Consider the following 8,949-nt stretch of genomic DNA (forward strand, 5'->3'; position numbering starts at 1 on the left):
TTTACCATTAGAGACTGTCATTAATCATGGGACAATGTGGCTGATTTGTTTCAGTATTTCTCAGGTTTGGGGCAAATCAATGATACCGCATGGCATGAAACTTCTTGCACTTGAAATAAAAGAGAATTTTTTTCCTCCCATCCCTTTGCAGTTCAACAGTTGTGAACTAAAACTGGATCAAGTGCAGAGAAACAGTATAACTAGTGTATAACAATCTATGTTATGGAAAGATATATAACAATCTATGTTATGGAAATATATGTAACAATCTATGTTACGAAAGAAGATTCAAGTTTCGTTTGTTCAGCCTAGAAATAACGGTTGAGAGGATAAATCATAAATCTTAGTAAATAAGGCACATGGGAAAATATGGGAGAGGGAGCACTGTGTTTAAAAGAAAGACAAATAAAAAAGGGAAAAAATTACCCTGAAAATTAGAAGTGGCTTCCATTCTTTAGAGGATGGAGTCGTGAAGTCGCTTTGCAGCAGGAGCAGAGGAGCCAGTCCAACCCCAAGGTGAATAGTTCCACAGTTCTTCAAGGGATTATGTGCCTTGGCACTTTCAAGGGGATCTGTGACCCCTTGGCTCCTGCCCAAAACTCTCTGAATTGAATACAATTAAGACCGGGATCTACAACAGGACGGTGAAACTTGTTGAATGCTTCCTCCTAGTGGTTTTAGCTCAAAATGACATGTTCGAAGTGGAAAAAAAAAAAACAAACAAAAACCAAAAACCAAAAACCAAACCACAGTTGTAGCCTCTATCTCAACTATAGAGATTGAAACCTAAAGAGATAAATAACTGGCTTATAAAGGAGTATTAGCAGCAAGCAGGGAGCTTAGAGGGCGTGGGAGGAAGAATTATGCTAAAAGAAAGTCACATTTTAAAGGTCAGAAAGTTAAATGAGTAAGAATTTCCAGTGTAAAAGAGAATCAGATCATGAATGGGAAGCTGAAAAAAATAACTCATATATACAAGAAAGAATAATAATAAATAAATAAGATGTGGAATGGGCTTAAAATGGGGCATGGATGAGGTTTTGGACAGCTTTAGGGTTAAAGATTATCTATACATGCATGATAAAGGTTAGGTAAACAGTCTCCTTCATTTTCAGTGAAGATGCTGTTCAATATGGGATTGTATTTTCCTTGGCTAACAAGAAGTGTTTGAATGGAAATGTGAGTGCAACCATGGAAGAACCTAGAAGGGAATTAAAGCCTTTTTGGCTTTAATCATTGAGAATGGGCACATGAAACTGCAGATTTGTCAGTAAGGATTTTGAGAGAATCTGTCAAATCAGGACAGGTAGCAGGAGTGAAAAAAAAATCCACAAAATCCAACCCAAATGTAATACTTACATATGAAAAGGATGTAACAAGCAACTCAAGCAATCAGAGACTTGCTAATCTGAACTGAGCGTGTTGCAGGGCTGTGGGACACATTTTAAAGGGGAAATAATGAAAGACTTGAAGCAAAGTGAAAAATTGAATGAAATAGGTTTGAAATCTATTTACTAAGGAAGAAGAATGTGGTAGATCTTATCCACTGGTCTTCTGATAAACAATAATGTAATAGGACAGAGCATAAAGTCCTCTACTGGGGGCCAAATGGGAACATTTGCTACCAGGTGAGGGAAACAACAGAGCACTATGAAGAGCTGGATAAATTACTGAAACAGAATGGTTGTGATGCATAGTGTGGTGCAATCATGAGATGGACAAGTGCAAATGAAGAACCATCAGCTGAGACACAGTCCATGGAGTGCAGGATGCAATAATGCAGTGGGAAGGCATGGGTGAGGTTGCATCTGCACCCATGCATGTGTTGGTAAATGATGCTCAAGAATCATACAAATCAAATAAGAATTAAAGGGCTTCTACAATAGACAGGGGATTAGAAAGGCTTTATAAAGAAGCCTGGAATCCTAGTTTATTTAATCCCACAAAATGAAAATCGGGAGGAGAGCTGTGACTGTTCTGGAGAGGGAAATAAATGTCAGTGAGGGTTAAACCAGAGTATCGAGCAATGCTTATTTTTAATACAACCTTCATCAGCCACCCTTCCTCTCAGTGTACTGAAGGCATGCAGTTTCCCTGTGGTGAGTTTTCCCAATGGGAACTTTACATGATCCCGTGGCTATGGGGCAGGCCTCTGGCACAGAGAAAAGCTGGAAAATGCACCTAGAAAATTTGTCATCTGTACCCTAGTGCTCTCAAAGCACAAGTTGCTCCAGCAGAACAAGACCCAATCATCCAAAATGTGTTTGCTTATCCCATCCAGTCAATTGAGATGATGGCCCCTAACTGAGACCTTATATGTGTTGGCACAGCAACACCAGAAGGTGGAAAGAGATTTTCCTGCAACAAGTGCAAAATAACTTTTGCAGGAGGATATAGCAGCAGTGGCTGGTATGTTCACAAGTCACATACAGGACAAATGTGAATACAATTGCAGGCAAATAGGTGCAGAAGCTTGTTGGACAGGTGCTGAACTAAGGCTTGTGCAAGCTGATATAAAAAGTAGATCCAGAGGGTCTGCTTTTGGATATTATAAGCACAAATTGAGTGAACTTAACATAGGTTGTTATGTTATGGGTATGTCATGTTGCCACTGAAAGGCACTGGAAGCACAGGTTTAAACGCTGCCAAATATCCTGCAGGTGAGCGTTGGGCTGCATTTGACTAAATGGGTTACAGCTGGGGTTACAGCTCTTGACCTGAAGACATCACAGAGAATGTCTGCCCACCTGGTAATTTGTTTCACAGTTCATTAGCCTTACACTTAAAGTGTACACTTACACAAGCTTACTTTTTCATTTAAATTAGCTTGACTTCAGCTCCAAACTGCTAGTTCTTGATATACCTTTAATGCTACATTAAAACATTCTTTAGTACCTGTTATTTTCATTCGGTGAAGGCATTTCTTCACTATCACCTCTCTATTTATTATTTTAATGGGAGCGGAATGACCTCTTAAAGCCTCTCGCACAAGCATTTTTCTCATCAATCAAATAATTTTTTGGCTTTTTTCAGTGTCTTCCTTTACCTGACCCATCAATACAATAGCTACTGCCTGTCATGGCTGTTACAGCCCTGAGAATATGCAGCCAGTTTTCCCTCTTCTGGGAGCTGAAGAGCAGGAACCAACTGTCAGGAGCTTTATGACATGTGGCTGGGAAAAAGTTAATCCATGCAGCCATCAGGAGCTAGCTGCAAGCTATAAAAGGTGGAGGGTGGAGGGAAGAAAAAAAAATATATATAAAGGAGAAGATTGCTGAGGGTGGAGGTGAATGTCTGGGAGAAAGGTGTCTTGGCTCTGTTAAGGTAAGGTGGGGGAGAGCTGGGTGCTTTTTGGGGAGGAGGAGAAGCAGCAGCAGTGGTAGTGGTTTGAGGCTTAGCAACTGGAGGTAGATTTGGACTGGATGACTCTGGTTAAGGTGTGAGCTTCTGTGGGTGGGAGGTTCTCGAGGAGGTGACCCACCTGCGCTGGTAAGCTAGGGAGTGCCTTGATGTTTTATTCTGTGTCCAGCTCCCTGGTGGGAAGAGGTGACCCTGTGCTATGAGGGACCAGGCTGAGTCTGAGCCAGCCCAGAAAATGGGTGTCTGGCAGTATGGTGAGGAGAAGCAGCTGGGCTTGCTTCTCAAAAGAGCATATGTTTTAATATTTAAAGGAGAAATTTCAGTCAATTGTTCAGTGTATCTCTTAATAGTATTAGTAACCTGCAGATGTTTGGTTTGCTTCATATTTTCTCCCCTCAAATCAGCAGTTAATCTTGAAAGGAAACATCTTTCCTGATGTAGGGAGCGTTTGCATAGTTAAGTTTTAGATCAAATCTGCTGGTGATTCCCAAACATCTTCTCAGGCAGCTTCTACATCACCACCCCTACCCCTCAAAAAAATGGGGAAGATACCAGCTAGATCTGTTCCCTTGTTCTGGTTTGGTACTTCTCCAAGGCTGAGCCCACTGCTGGCTGTGAGAGCCCCTGGGGCAGCCAGGCCTCTGTTCATCTCGAGTGTGCATGATGCAGTTCACACCTCAGGCTCATGCTTTTGGCAGATATTTTATCTCTATGAGGTTCAAGTCATATTTCCAAATTTCTTCGCACAGTGTGAATCACAGCTTGATTCTGTGAAATGAGAACTGGGTGCCTGATGTGATGCTACATCACAGGTCTTGGCACAGGAGCAATCCTGTGCCACAGATATCTCTGGAATGGTAAAGAAGTGGCCTTGTTGGATGGTTGGATTCAGGAAATGGTGCTAAGACATGTGTAATGCCATGACAGTGTTTCCATTGATACCCCTGACTGCAGGGCAACCTCACCAGAGTGTGCTTGTTCAACCGCAGCTGTGCTCCCACTCTGGTATTAACAGAGCGCAGTGATGTGGGATCTGTTGTTCCCTATAGATGTTATAACCCATTGACTGTTAATGTTTCACTGGATCAGGTATCACATATTGCATGCTGTGCTTGTTGACATTGATTTTTAGGATAAATATATTTAATTCAAGTGGAGGATGCCAAAACTCTCTTTCACACAACTGCGTTTGGCAGTTATGAGCAAGAGTGACTGCTATTAGGCTCCTGAAAAACACGTGGCTTTCTCCTGAGCTAAAGATGGCTACACAAGTAAAACGAAATCCCATGAAAAAGCCCTGTGCAGGACAAGATGTGGCCATGCTACAAATTGAGATGACTGAAACTATGACCACCAAAAAGAGATCTTTTGGGCCCTGCTGCAAAATGCATCAGCAAGCACTGCTGCCCCCACTGATGGTGAGAAGCCAGGGGAGGCTGGTGGGGCTGAGGATGTCTCTATTCCCTTCACATGGCTCTTCTTACCAGTTTCAGCTGGCCTAGAGTTAATCTTCTTCCTAGTAGCTAGTGAAGTGATGTGTTTTGGGTTTGGTATGAGAGCAATGTTGATACTGATGTTTTCAGTTGTTGCTAATATTTATACTAAGTCAAGGACTCTTCAGTTTCTTGGTCCCTGCCAGCAAGAGGACTGGATGGAAAACTGGGAGGTGACACAGCTAGGTAAACTGACCCAAACTAGTCAAAGCAATATTCCATACTGTATGACATCATGCTGAGTATATATAAGCTGAGGGAAGAAGAAGGGGGTGGGGGGACCACATACTTGGCATTGTGGTGACGCGTGATGGAGCCCTGCTTTCCTGGAGATGGCTGAACACCTGCCTGCCCGTGGGAAGTAGTGAATTAATTCCTTGTCTTGCTTTGCTTGCATGGCTTTTGCTCTACCTATTAAATTGTTCTTATCTCAACCCTCAAGTTTTGTATTCCTTTTTGATTCTCCTTCCCATCCCTCTAGGTGAGGGGAAAGGGAGTAAATGAGTGGTTGTGTGGTACCTAGTTAACAGCTGGGGTTAAACCACGACAACTAGATTTGACCATACTGCATCATGCACTTGGGTTTATACACAGGCCAATCTTCTGCAAGAGCATTTGTCAGATTCTCCAGGCAGGGAGCAGGATGCTTGATCTAAACCACATGGACTTAAACATGTAGCACCTATTTCCATCTATGTTATGTGTAGCAGGTGCAAAATAAAATTTTAACTTATCCTACCTTATTTATCTAAAGGACAAAGAAGTTACTCAATTTGAATACTTTCTTTAAAGAACTATTTCCCTCCCCCGCCTCCCCGTTCTTCCCTGAAGTTTCTGGATATTTTTTTTGAGTGATTTTTTTTTCAGGGAAAAAAACAGCTGGCAAATTTTCAAGTTCGTATGGCAACTGGCTCCCTCTTCCATTGAGGCCACAGCACAGCAGCAAGAAAAATTGTAGTGATTCCCACCATCACCCAGAAGTAAGTTAATTTCAGCTGTTAATTCATTTTTAATTTGTCTGGGAAATTTTTACACACTTCTCATTTCTTCAAGCAATTCCTGTGTTAGGGCCTCAGATGGAATAATTTGATTGATGGTGTTGAGCCCATTTATAACAGCTGAGGACCTTGTCTGCTAAAATCATCATGAACTAAACCAAAGTTATGGGGGTTTGGTTTTGTGGGTTTGGGTCAGCCATGGGACAAACTAATATGAAAATTTTAAATTGGAAATGATCCAGAATTTTTTTCCCATTTTGATTAAACTGCTTTGAGCCAATCTTATGTGTATTACCTAGCCTTTCAGGAAATACCATTGTACCCTCTACTACTTAAATTCTGCAAACTTCTTTAAAAATCGGTTTTTCATTTATTTCCACAAGCCTTAGCAGCCTATTAGCTGACATCAATCTCAACATCTCCTCCAAACAACACCTCTTCAGAAAAATAAACTGATTACAGAGCAGTTTACTGGGCACTACCCTTGATCCCATGGTCTCTTTCTAGAGTGCACCTGCAGGCACTGCTCTTTACTCAGGACAATACAGTTTCCATCTTTCTCTCAAGCTGAGAAAAATCTGAAGTATGGCAGCTCTTACAGAGAGAAAAATGTCAGAAAAATTTTAGGAAGTAGGCACTTTTCAGGTAGTGGCTATTTTATAGGTGGGGTCTTCTGGTTATGTTTATGGCAAGATCTTCACGCTTCCAGGAGAACTGGTTGGTGTTATAGGTTTGTTGAAGTGAAGGGACGTGGGGGGGAAAACAACCAACCAAAAAAAAAAAAACTTAGACAAACCACCAAAGTCCCATATATATATGTGTGTGTATATATTCACCCAAAATAAACCCCAATTCAATAAAAATAATGCTGAGATTTCTGGCTGACTTGCTTTCTATACCTTGAAGCAAGCAAGTGGGAGGACTGGGACTGGGCGCTTTTGTGTCTTACTGCTCACAAGTCAGCTCAGGCAGGAAGAGCCCTGTAGAAGACCTGCATATTTATGTATTTGGTTTACGTGGTGAGGTAAACACAACACAATTTATCAGTAATACAGGACAACATCAACTTTAGGCTCATGACACAGTTAATGCAGGGGAGAAAGGCATCTCCAGAGGCTGATTGATCTTGTCCGCCTAGGGATGGGTAATCACATATATCTTTCCACTGATCCTTTGGCAGGGAGACATGATATGACTTATTTAGACTTGGACTTGGGTCTAACTTTCAGACACCTTAATGGAAGCACACGAATCCCGCTATAACTCACACTAGACTGGAAAAAAATGCACCAACCTCTGATGGGTTTACTGGAAAGTCACAGTTTGGGGAGAAATCTAAGACTCTGCAGTGAGCCCAAGTCTGCTTAGTCTAGTGAGTAGCCTCCTTTGCTTCAGTCTCAGTTTCTCTTAGTGTGTTAAAGCCCTAAACTGGTCTCCTGTATCTAATGAGATAACAGGGCTGAGGCATATTTGTGCTGCATTTCTCAGACAAGCCCTTACTAGGCATATTGTTGTAGCCAAGTTTTCCAAGCATGTGGACTTGAAGAGTTCATCTTGCTTGGTGTTTTTTTTTTTTTTTTTTTTGTTGGGTGTTTGTGTGTGTTTTGTTTTGTTTTTTTTTTAAGAAATAACTGCTTTTGTTTGCTTATCTATTGTACAGGCTGGGTTTCATAGCTGCACTTGTCTTTGTGTTGGATAATAAACTTGAGGTGTGAAGTGAGGCTGTAGAGTGGTGGGATGTTCCTGGGGAGGGACTGATATGAGTGAGTTACTGGTGTCAGTGTATTTTACAAAAATAGTAAAATAGTGACCCCACTTGTAAGAAAAAATGGGGCAAACTGTCACTCGGTTCAGAAGTGGGTACCTGCCTCTTACATATATTTACGCTTCAACTTTTCCTTTACTTCAAACCATCTGTTTAAACCAGCTTTTGTGTTTTGTCCTTCTCTTTTGAACAAGAGTACAGAAAAAGCCAAGAAGTGAAAATGTGTTAGAAAAAGCAAAATACAAAAAGTGGCAGGCGGTGGGAAGTGCTTCTCCAGCATCTGTCCTTTCTGTCAGGCTCCCAGGTGCCCACAAGACAGGCCAGTCCTGAACACATGCAGCTCTTTCGGTCACCAAAGTAAATTGTTAGGATTTTGTGGTATTGTCTCTAGGTGGCTGTGTTTTGTGTTGAGGACAGCGATTCCTTTCAAAATACATGGCAGAAACCCCAGTCCTAACCCATTTAAAGTCACCCCCAAATCAATGCTTGAAAAAAAGGTGAAAGAATAAATAAAAGTTAAAAAAAAAAAACAAACAACCAAAACAAAAATAAAAAACACCCTCTCAGAGAGCACTCAGACCCTGTGGAGGGGAAAAAAAAATTGGACTTTGCTTGATGCTGAGGAGAGCATTCAATATCCAGCAAGGGTCTGACCCTGCACTAGGAGGGGGTCACCTTGGAAAGCAAAATGTAGTTGTTCCATGTGTGCATTGATGTGCTTTAATGGTAGGTTTCCAGTCAAGGGCAGTACGGTTCTTAAAGGCTCCATTTGTCCAGAGGTAGGGTATTGCATTAAGGATGAAGTATGAAAAGCTGAGAGCCTTGAGCAATTATAGCTTTGTTTAAAATCTTCTCCAGAGGCAAACCAGAAGGATTCAAAGAATTCCTTGATTTTTTAACAGGGCAAACGTTTGGTTGCTTGGAAGACCCAGGGACTTTTGTGTAGTTTATCCCAGCAGGTAATCTGGGCTGCTGCATTAGCAGTCAAATCCTGGTTGAATGCTGTTCTCCTCCTGCCCTTTATCATTGTGAGTGGCAGGCTGGCTTATTACATTAGATTTCCAGGTGGTTTATGCTGGAGGGTCCTCTTGTACGGGCTCTAACTTTGTCTCAGGTCTAGTTTGGTCTAAAAACTGCTTGCTGGGGAAAGGAAGATGAGGTGGAAATTGGTGGTGGGACCTGATGGAAGTTTTAATTTCAAAGTAGGAGTGGGAAGGAGAGGGATGAGAAGTTTGCAAACTGTGCTTGCAAACAGGCAAAGAAGAGGAAAAAGCCCAGATCGGGGGGGGGGGTGTGTGTGTGTGTGTGTGTGTGTGCGTGTGCTAGTGCTTGA

This window comes from Falco punctatus (assembly GCF_963210335.1).
Source record: "Falco punctatus genome assembly, chromosome: 4".
NCBI lineage: Eukaryota > Metazoa > Chordata > Aves > Falconiformes > Falconidae > Falco > Falco punctatus.